Source organism: Dendroctonus ponderosae, unplaced genomic scaffold, assembly GCF_020466585.1.
Source record: "Dendroctonus ponderosae isolate FM_Combo_2020 unplaced genomic scaffold, Dpon_F_20191213v2 Dpon_F_20191213_5, whole genome shotgun sequence".
In the NCBI taxonomy this organism is placed as follows: Eukaryota; Metazoa; Arthropoda; class Insecta; order Coleoptera; family Curculionidae; genus Dendroctonus; species Dendroctonus ponderosae.
This window is the reverse complement of record NW_026018715.1, coordinates 1,915,372-1,926,069: the sequence shown is the minus strand read 5'-3', so window position 1 is coordinate 1,926,069 and position 10,698 is coordinate 1,915,372. Positions and strand designations below refer to the sequence as shown.

Sequence of the window (10,698 nt, the reverse complement as noted above, 5' to 3'; positions counted from 1 at the left end):
TCACATATCGGATCCAGAAGAGCCCTCAGGCAAAATTTAAAGTTGTCCACATTCACCGTTTGGCCAGATATAACGATGATCCAGGAGTTACCTAATTGGGGCGATCAGGGTTTAGAAGGGGGGCAGTGTAACGGAAATGGCCTGGGGTACTCACCTTTGGAATGGGGGATCGAAATTCAAGGTATTTCGGTAAATGGGAGCCCCGTTTGGGGCCCATTTACTGTCAAATATGACACTGACAAGCGGGAAATTTCGCACCTGGGCTGGAGATTTCGAGAACCTTCTGGGTTACGTGGAGGAAACCATATAAGCAACGACGAGAACCATGGGGGGGAGTGAAGTGACAGCAACGACCGGGTGCAGAAGAGATTTAACCCCGCGAGTCGGAAAAACGAGTTTTCCGTCTGTTATTGTTATTGTTTGTGAAGTTGACGGTAATTTTTGAAGTTAGTTTGTTCCTGTTCCGTAGTTAAGATGATACCGAGTTAAATAAAAGTTGGAAACAGAAGAAAGAGTTTGATACTCGGCCATCCACGGTACAGTATTATCAATAAAATCGTTGCTTTCGACATGCTTCTGGTTAAATTCCATTCCTTTACCCAACGATGTCCTACCTAGACACAATATTTCCAATAGGCTGAACTTTCTCAGAAGCACAGTTAGCAGAACAATCAGACGCTATGAAGAGACTGGTTAAGTGAACAGCAGACCTCGAAGTAGTACCCCTCACGTTACCACGATACAAGAAGATCGCTATATTTCCCAATCAGCCCGTAGAGAGCGCTCAGTCACCCTACCGGCACTAAGATCTCAGTTCCAGAGAACGTATAACCGTGTGATATCCAGTGCTACTATCCGCAGAAGACTTTTACAATCAGGATTGCGGTCCAGAAGGCCTTTAAGAGTTTTTTGTTCACTCATCGTCACCGAAGGGCCCGTTTACAATGGGCCCGAAATCATCGAAACTGGCGATTGGCAGAGTGGAGAAATGTGCGCTTTACCGATGAATCGCGGTTTGCATTAGTGAGCGATGATTCCCGAGTAAGAGTTTGGACGCCAAAATAGGCTTCATACAGCCGATGCACTTGCTCCATATCGCGGTGAAACACAAATGCTTTGGGGGGTATTATGTTCAATAGAAGGACCCCACTTATTCACACATCGGGGTCGATGACAGGTGCAAATTTACTTTGCGTTTTTTATTTTCTATTAATTTATTTTTATTATAATTATACTCGTACGTGATGAATTAGGGGACCAGTTCATCTTTATGGATGATAATGCCATGCCTCATCGCACCAGAGCTGTTCAAGAAGTATTAGAAAACCGAAACATCACAAGATTAGATTGGCCGGCTATGTCACCTGACATGAATCCCATCGAACACGTCTGGGATGGATCTAAAGCCATTTTCAATCGGAATAATCCACCAAGAAATGCCCAAGAACTTATCATTGCTGCTACGTAGGAATGGGAAAATATCCCTCAGGAAGTAATCAATAATTTGATTATTGGAATGGATAGACGTGTAAATGCGCTGTTAAGAAGTAGAGACTCAAATACTGAATATTCATTATGTTGTTGAACGTTTTATATTCAGTTGCTCGTTAAAAATTGCATTTTATAATTTTTATTTTTTTTTTCATCCGGACTGTAATTTTCTTTATAACTGATAATTCGCTGAATTTAAGTTCATTTTCCGTTTTTGTTTTGGAAACTTTTAATATAGATTTAACACCGGGATTTGCAAGGTTTTCTTGCAAGGACTGGTTCAACTACTGTGTTGGAACATATTTATTTTTCAGCTAAGTTTACTAACTTCTTACTGCTACTTATTCTACGGATCTTTAGTGCTAACATCGTTAGAGTGTCTAACACTCTATGTATCTTAAGACATATCATCATATGACTTAATCTAAATTAACCTAACAAACCTAATCTAAACCTAAACCTAACAGCCTCTCTTGCTTCCTATAACTAACTTAAAGTTAGCCCATGGTCCGCGATGTGGTGCATCGCATGTGGTCCACGTCTTCTTCTTAGACTGTGTCCGCAGGGAGAGGTCTGCGGTCACAGTTGAACTTCTAGGTGCAAGAAACCCTGACAGTGGGATTCTTGCTGTGCCGGATCCTATCCAGGAACCCTGACGTTAGGTTCCGGATGTGGTCCAGCAGGTCCTCTGTATCCAGGTCTCTTCGCCGGGTGGTATTTCTGACGAAGTATGGGGCCTTTGTCACTATCCTCAGTATTTGATTCTGGAATACTGCCAGTTTCTGCTTTTGCGGGGTGCTGGCTATGGACCACGCAGGAGATCCATAGGTCTGTACCGGGAGTATCAATTGCTTGTAAACTCTAGCCTTAGTTCGTAGACAGAGTTTACCTGACCTCAGAGGATAGCAGGCATGGAGCAGGAGTCTTGCCTTGGCGATGGTGTTTGCCAYATGGTCGTGCCATACTAGACGCTTGTCATATGTAAGTCCAAGATAGGTTATCTTGGACCTCCATGGTAGCTTCTGTCTTGCAAGCTCTAGTAGGGCTCTGGGTGGATTCTTCCTGCCTCTTGTAAATATTATGGCTTGTGTTTTTGCAGGATTGAACTCGATTTTCCAGTTCTTGCTCCATTTCACGAGCTTGTTGAGCCGTCTCTGCAGTTTGGCTTGGATGGGCCAGAACCGCCCCCTGCGGTACTCCTATATCATTGGCCTGCTTGCAGAGAGCTGCTCGTCTGCTCTGACTTGGAAACTGCGTCCAGACAAGTAACTGTTGATGAGCTTCGTTTGGTACCCTGGAAAGCCTGCCTTAATCATCTTGGCAATCAGGGCCTGGTGCCAAACCTTGTCAAATGCCTTAGACATGTCCAGGAAGACAGCTCCTAGACTTTTTTCGGCGATTTAACACTTGATGGATTCTCGTTGTTAGCCGGGCGGCAAGTGTGCTTGTGCCATGGCCCGGCCTGAATCCATGTTGCTCATCCAGCAGCACTTTCTATTCTAAGTATTGGAGGTCCAAGATTGCATTTGCCACTGTGGTTAGGCCCTCAATTGCTGCTTTCGGTAGCTTTTTGAGGAACTCATTAGAGATTTCGGTTCAACTACTGGATCCCCTGACGTATTTATGCGGCCCGGCCGTGTGAGCTCATGCGTGAGGAGTGGGCGGGGCTTCGATTGTTTTTGCACACGCTGTTTGCCGCAAAACGCGTTTCCAATTTGGATTAAGGGCCGTTACCTCTTCGTTCCTACTAAAATTGTTGTCATGTTTAAAGATCTCAATGGTCTCTCTGGTTAATCTCGATATAAATACGATATAAATCGAATACCGTTGAGATTGGTGCAAAACGTCCACTTCACCGAAACATATTTGGTGACCGTCTAGAAGTGCGTGCTCCGCTACTGCTGGTTGTTCTGTTTGTCCCAATCTGCAACTTCTTTTATGCTCAGTGATCCTAGTGTTTACACTACGTTTTGTGGTGCCGATATATGCTCTGCCACAACTGCATGGAACTCTGTAGACTCCTGCTGCTGATAAAGGATCCCGTTTGTCCTTGGCCGATCTCAAATCTCTGGTTGGATTGTTCGAGTTGGTTTCAAAACTGTTTTGACGGAATGGTATTTGATCCTCCAGTATCCTACCGATCCTGTCCGCAACTCCATGTATGTATGGGAGGCAAGCCCAACCCTTACGCTCATCATGCATATCTGTTTTCTCCGGACGACCTCCACTGTTTCTTGGTCGAATTGCTCTATTAAACTCGTTCTTGCTGTATCCATTCCAACCAAAGGCCCTTTCTAGGTGATTCAAATCTCTTTCTAACTGAGATGGTTCGCAAATTCTTCTGACTCTTTCGGTGAGGGTTTTAATTACTCCTATCTTTTGACTGGGATGATCGTTTGATCCACTGTGGAGGTACCAGTCGGTATGTGCCGGTTTTCTGAACACCATGTGGCAGTCATGCAAAAATGGCAGTCGCCCATCCTTCTCTACTGCCATAGTGAACTGTATTTTTGAGTTTATTGAGTTGAGGTGCCTCAGAAAGTATTTAAGTTTGACCAAACCATGGCCCCAAACAACGAAAGTGTCAACAACATATCGAAACCAACACTTAGGTTTCCTCGCGGCTGTGTCCAGTCACAGTCTGTCACAGTCTGATAAAATTATTGTCTTTGGTCACTTCTACACTTCCACGCCGAAAGAAATATGACGATTGAAAACCTCACTTGCTTTTTAACCAATAACACTGCTCTACAAGGTATATCTGTATACAGGGTGATTCAAAAATGGCGTAATTCCTTTTAAGGAGAAATAGGGGATCATTTTACAGTTCAAAACATTAACAGTTCAAAATCGAATTTCAACTTTGTTATTAAGCATTATTTTGAAAGTGTTCCATGTTTAATTGGTAGTATATTGGAATAATTAAGCATTCGAAAATAAAAAAATACGAACATTTTTTATATAAAAAAAGTTCTCTTCTACAATTTTTTGACGAAAAGCTAAAGCGCCAATGATGTTTTTATCATTAACAGATATTTACAGGTGGATAGCCTTTGTCAATAATAACAATAATTTGTCAAACTATTACTATTTTGAAACAAACAAAATACATTTTGTCTGAAATTACTTAAATGCTTGTGGGTGTACACAGTTTTGAGCTAGAAGCAAACAGTGGTATATAAATTTATTAACTATAGCGACGCTAGCCAAAGCCATCTCACTTCATAATATTGATTAGTACCATTGTTGCAAAAACATTTAAGATATAAATCAAATTAAGTAAATACTTATACCTATTATATGTGCAGGTACTTACGAATTAAAACAATTTACAGTAAATAAATTCTGGGAACTGCCACAATTGACACAATCACCAATAAATTACATTTCGATCATAAACTGCACAATATAAATTCGATTCCGATATCACACTTAAGACAAACACACATAAAGTACATGTATGTGTAGCATCTGAAAACCTAAGGCATTTACAGTTTGTCAACGTAAAATAATACTAATCATTCCGTGAGAACTGTACCATATAATTCACGTTTTCTTCATTACAAAACTATCCAAATCGTCGGCATTTATAAATGCATGGTTATGTTTATTTATTCTATAATTATAGAGTTGTGCAATTAACGTGGGATATACAGGAGATAAATTGGCGTCATTCTTTCAAAGGATGCAAACTGCAGGTATTTGGTCATTTTACTGATGGAACTACATATTCGCCACAAAAACCAGTTGAAAAAAACTCAACGTTTCAAAACTTCGTTATTCAAATGAGTACCCAAAACAATGATGTAAATACCTACATTTTAATGCGTACTCGCCTTACATGATTTTAACATCACAGAACCGTACAAGTTATCATGGACTTTCTCAGATTCCCTTCATAACACAAATTCACAACATAACTTTTCATTGCTCACATGAATATTTGGCTTACGTCACTGCTTACTGTTAAAGAGTTTTTTGGGAAAAAAGTTGAGAAAACGGTACAACTTTTTTTCATGATCACCTTAGTTATATTCGCCTTATCATATACAGGGTGATTCAAAATTGGCGTCATTCCTTTTAAGAGGTAATAGAGGCTCACTTGGAGAGTACGAGAAAAATATTGAAAACCTTTTTTTCGATAATTTCTATAAGATATTAACAGTTGAAAATCAATTGTTATTAAGCAATTGTTATTAAGCAATATTTTGAAGTGTCCCATGATTAATTGGTAGCATATTGGAATATTTAAGCATTTAAAAAGAAAAATTGCCGTATTTGTTTCAAATGATGTTTTTGTCATTAACAGATAGTTACAGGTAGATAGCCTTTTAGTCAATAATAACAATAATTTGTCAAACTGTGACTTGCTTTGAAGCTCCTTTCACAAATTTGCTGATGTGCGATTTGTTCTGGGGAAATGTAACATAGCAGAAGCTGTCAGAACTCACGCCAACAAAAGGCTAGATACAGTGGAGATTGGCTGCAGGAAGATAGTGAACCACAATAGATGCTCGGGTTCCAGACACAGAGAAACAAGAATTTTAGATTATTGTAGCATAGCCTTCCAGGGCTACGCAGAGCATTGTACAACAACTAACACTTTCCCAGGCACCAAATAAATACCGAGGAAGGGCTACATTCCTACCACGTATGTAAGATACATTAAACTAAACACCGGCACAAATTGATCAGGAGTTAATTAACCGAATACGAGAAGAGTGTATAATAAATGTATTTTTATTTGTAAACTGTAAACATATGATTTCGAGGTTATGAGAACAATAATTGACATTTCAAAAAAGTACGTTCCGACGTTCAACGAATCTTGGTAAAGTTACCGTTTATCCTTGTCTATTTTATTGTCACTTTCTGTACAATTCCATGGTTACCCGAGTTTTTAATAATTACGAAGCAACCGGTATTTACGTAATGCTATTTAGTCAAATTACTTTGAAAAACATTGTTGCCGTCTTTCTGCTATAGTTTTTTGCAAATTTCTCACTTTTTAATAACAATTCATTTTTTTTACTAATTTTTCTTTACTCCTAAAACACCGCCAGACAACACCTCCAGAGGAATGCCAATTTTGAATCACCCTGGTATATACCAGCTGAATGAACTCAATTTCAAGACGAAACAAAAATAATTGCCCTTATTTATAGAAATTGGAGCATTGTTCTGCATCACTTTTTTGAATTCGAACGAAACTCAATTTGAATGTTCATAATTTAATTACATTGCATTACTTAAAAAAACTATTAAGTTGTCTAATGTACGCAGCCAGCTTTGATGCGTTAGTATAAAACTGATATCGTCCTATTTTAGACGAAGCTCGATTCAGGTCCCTAAATCTGTTTAGTCATTTAATAGAATAATTACTGCTTATGTGGGACTGTAATCTAAACCTAGTCAGTGGTAATAGTTTTGAAAAATTGTGAAATTCGGTATTAAAAGCAGGATATATTTAGTTAAGTAATGGGCCTAGAGTAGATCGTCATGATGTTTTGCTGTATCTCATATCACCTATATGAGTATATACAGGGTGGTCCTTTAGTGCGATAGAGTCCATTATTTCCGTTGGTGTTGAACTTTCGAAAAATAGTTTCATATCAAAGTTGTTGACGCACAAAGTGCGCACATTTTTAAAATATGTTATATGATACAGAGTGTTTCAGAAAAACGAAGCAAGATCAAAGTGTATTTTTTTAAATAGAACTACCCATTTTTCAATAGCTCATGGAATGCAGCTTGAAACGCTGCATATGCTCCGTAAATTGTTTTTTTCTTACTTGCGACGTTGGCAGATTATCGCCATTTTAGTAAAATTTCGCTTAAAACATGGTATCTAAAAATTCATTGTAGAAGCAAAAAAAGCAGTTAGAGATACAAAAAAAATACGTCTTTCCAATCACCACAGATCCGTTAAGAATTATATTGAAACCAAATGTCAATACATTGTACAGGGTGTTAACCATGTGGACTTTAATCTAAAACTTTTTAACCCAATATAACTTTTGTTTTTCAAATGGAAGTACCTGTATAATAATACGTCATTAGATAGACAATTTACAAAGTTACAAATTTGCATTTACACTTTAAGCTGTGAAATCAACCGTTGTTTCTTTCACTTGAATCGAACCTCATTAAAAACGTCGAAGAACTAGTACATGTTTAAAACAATATTAAACATTCCTGATACACTCATTGAAACTGCATTGTACCCGACACAATTTTTTTCATTCATTTATTACAAGTCAGGATAGACTATATTTATTTTTCTGTATATCCTTCGTCACAATTTTGTTTATAGTTAATGAGTTCTTAATTGTATAATTGGTTTTATTGGAATAAACAAATTAATCTCCCATAGAATCCTATTCATTTTTATGAATGCAATTCTGTATTAACCATAAGATAAATATTATAAATATCTGTACTTATTATACTTTATAATATAAATAATTTATCATATTGTATAAAACTTCATTGTTTCAACTTTAATTTTGATTTGGAATTGTATAAAACATTTTAAAAAATTATACTTAATATAAAAAAGTTATGTTGGTAGTACCACTCCTTGATCTATTTCAGATGATTAACCATGTGAAGCTTATTCATCCATGTAATCTACTGCGGAGACACTATCAATTGTTGTCAGGTTTTTATACTTTGGTATCAAATAAACGTGACAGCGATTTAATAGATATACAATGCAGTAAATTTAAAAAAAAATTTATTCTTGAATATTGGGAATGCAACTTTAAGAAATGGTTTTATTTAATTGAAGCAAATTTAAAAGCCCGACATATTTTGACGGCAATGGAAATGGAAATAGGAATCAAATTAATCCTCAAAAATAAAACAACTTTAACAGATACTTTAWTTATGTTTACGAATGTTTACGGCATTATAAATTAAGCTTCATAAACCAYATTTTAACAAACCAATTCTAACAAACACCGTCKGATATCTTATAASTTACGGGCTTATTATCAAAGTTATTTCCCATAAATTGTATCTGAYTGTTAAACGAGAACTATAAAAGTAMTAAAATAAACATGGAAGTACCGAAAAAGAATGAAAAAATATAAAATTRCATAAGTATTAGTACATATTTCTCGTATTTGCCTTGATGTTAGTTACTGTTAGCTACGAGGGTAGTTTCGTTGTAGTATCGTTTCTGCTAGGATCAGCATAATTTAACTATAAAAGATGCCACAGTAAAAACGAGAATTCAGTCACTAAAAGTGTAGTCAAAAGTATAAGAATTGAGTCTCAGATAGTCTCCAATCAATCTTAGTCAGTCTAAAGACAKTCCTAAGATATGAGGTCTAAGAGTCATGTCATAGTTAAGGTTCGGTTACAAGTAAAATCTATTGTTTGTATTACYTTGGAAATAAATTGATTTTAAAGAGCAAACTTTCAAATTAATCAGTAAAATTATATATACAATATATATACAAGAGAATGTTTTCCAAGAATTATAAACAAAGTATGCGTTTTTACAACATTGGCATTGATATAGATATACCAAAAAAGTTTTAAGCATTTTGAAYATTCAAGAATATTRGAAAATGGAGCACTCTGYGACAATAATCTTTTTTTTTGATWATTTGATCTATTGTTGCTGAAAWCAAATTGTTTCACYTCAATATTTACTGAGCTCATCACATTTAAACGATTTCATTAGCATCTCTCAAATCGACCATGACCACTTTAATAATGCATATTAAACCGCCACAAATACAACACAGGAGCAATAATTTGTTGAAATGTACAACACGTTTACTAGATTTTACGACCACATCTGGTGTTTCCTGATAAATTATAAGTCTTAAAGAAATTGTGCAACTTTTAAAGGCAATTATGAAAACGCGCTATTTTTGACTATGGAAACAAGCTCAAAGAGCTAAAAATACATTTAATTAACCTGGGCAAATTAAGATACAGTAGGTGGTAATTAATTTGAGACATTAGGGACGATTTTTATGACCTATTTTCAACGTTGGTAACGAGATCATCAGTAGCTGGGTGTGGCAATGCGGAAATAAGTTTATTTTACAAAAGAGTAGACACCGAAACAAGCTCAGATTGCGTCTAATGGACACCCATATTGGTTACTGTTTAAAAATCACTAGTTATTCTTCTCAATTCTTAATCTGTAATAAACTACAAAAAAACTATTTGCTAAAAAATATTCGGTAATGAAAATAAACCTTTTGCAATAACTATCGCATAACTTTCATCATTCATTCTGTTTTCAACCGGAAAATGAAAGCAAACTCATTAACGAGAAAACCGTCGAATACAAATGAAGTGTTATGACTAGTTATGTTTAATGCATTGTTTTTACTTTTTCATGGTTAATAAATATATCAATTCTTAGTGGCTTATATTTTTGCTCTTTGATCAACAATTGCAACGAATTGCAACAATGCAGCTCTGCCTTTGCTGCTTTTGTCAAGTACGCGAAAACATTCTATGGGGAGATTGAGAAATGTTTTCTACCTACACATTTCGAAAGGTCCAAGGTGATGATGATCCAAGGTGATGATGATGAGATGATGCCCTACTACCAGCAGCCACTTCAGCCACCTTAATTCAGACTTATTTTTTATTTGTTGATTTATATATTCTATACATACAGGGTGATTTAAAATTGGCGTCATTCCTTTTAAGGGGTGATAGAGGCTCCCTTGGGGAGTACGAGAAAAATATAGAAAATTTTTTTTCGAAAATTTCTAGAAGATATTAACAGTTGAACATCGAATTTCAACTTTGTTATTAAGCATTATTTTGAAATTGTTCCATATTTAATTGGTAGCATACTGGAATACTAAAGCATTCAAAAAGAAAATAAAAGTTCTCTTTTACAATTTTTTTATGAAAAGGTACAGCGGCAATGATGTTTTTCGTCATTAACAGATAGTTATAGGTGGATAGCTGTGACTTACTTTGAAGCTTCTTTTACGAATTTGCGGATATGCGATTAGTTCAGGGGAAATGCTAGAGTAACATAGTAGAAATCACTCACGCCAACAAAGGGCGCGGCGAGTCGTTCCAGGAAGATAGTGGACGACAATAGATGTTCGGGTTCCAAACACAGAGGAACAAGTATTGGACATAATCGAATCAGGGCCTTCCAGGGGTACTCAGAGCACAATCTGACACTTTCCCAAGCACCAAATAAATACCGAGGAAGGG

The 10,698-nt window shown here is 36.5% G+C and overlaps 1 protein-coding gene across 6 annotated transcripts in view; it reads right to left on the bottom strand.

Annotated features, from left to right (window-relative positions):
* Window positions 1-10,698, bottom strand: part of LOC109544375 (interaptin) — a 104,498-nt gene that overhangs the window by 31,855 nt on the left and 61,945 nt on the right. The window contains exon 1 of one of the 6 annotated variants that reach the window (XM_019914515.2): window positions 4,808-5,043. The exons of the other annotated variants lie outside the window; for them this stretch is intronic. The gene's annotated coding sequence lies outside the window, so the exon portion shown is untranslated. Of the gene's footprint in view, window positions 1-4,807; window positions 5,044-10,698 lie in introns of those variants that run through there. 6 annotated transcript variants of the gene reach the window in all.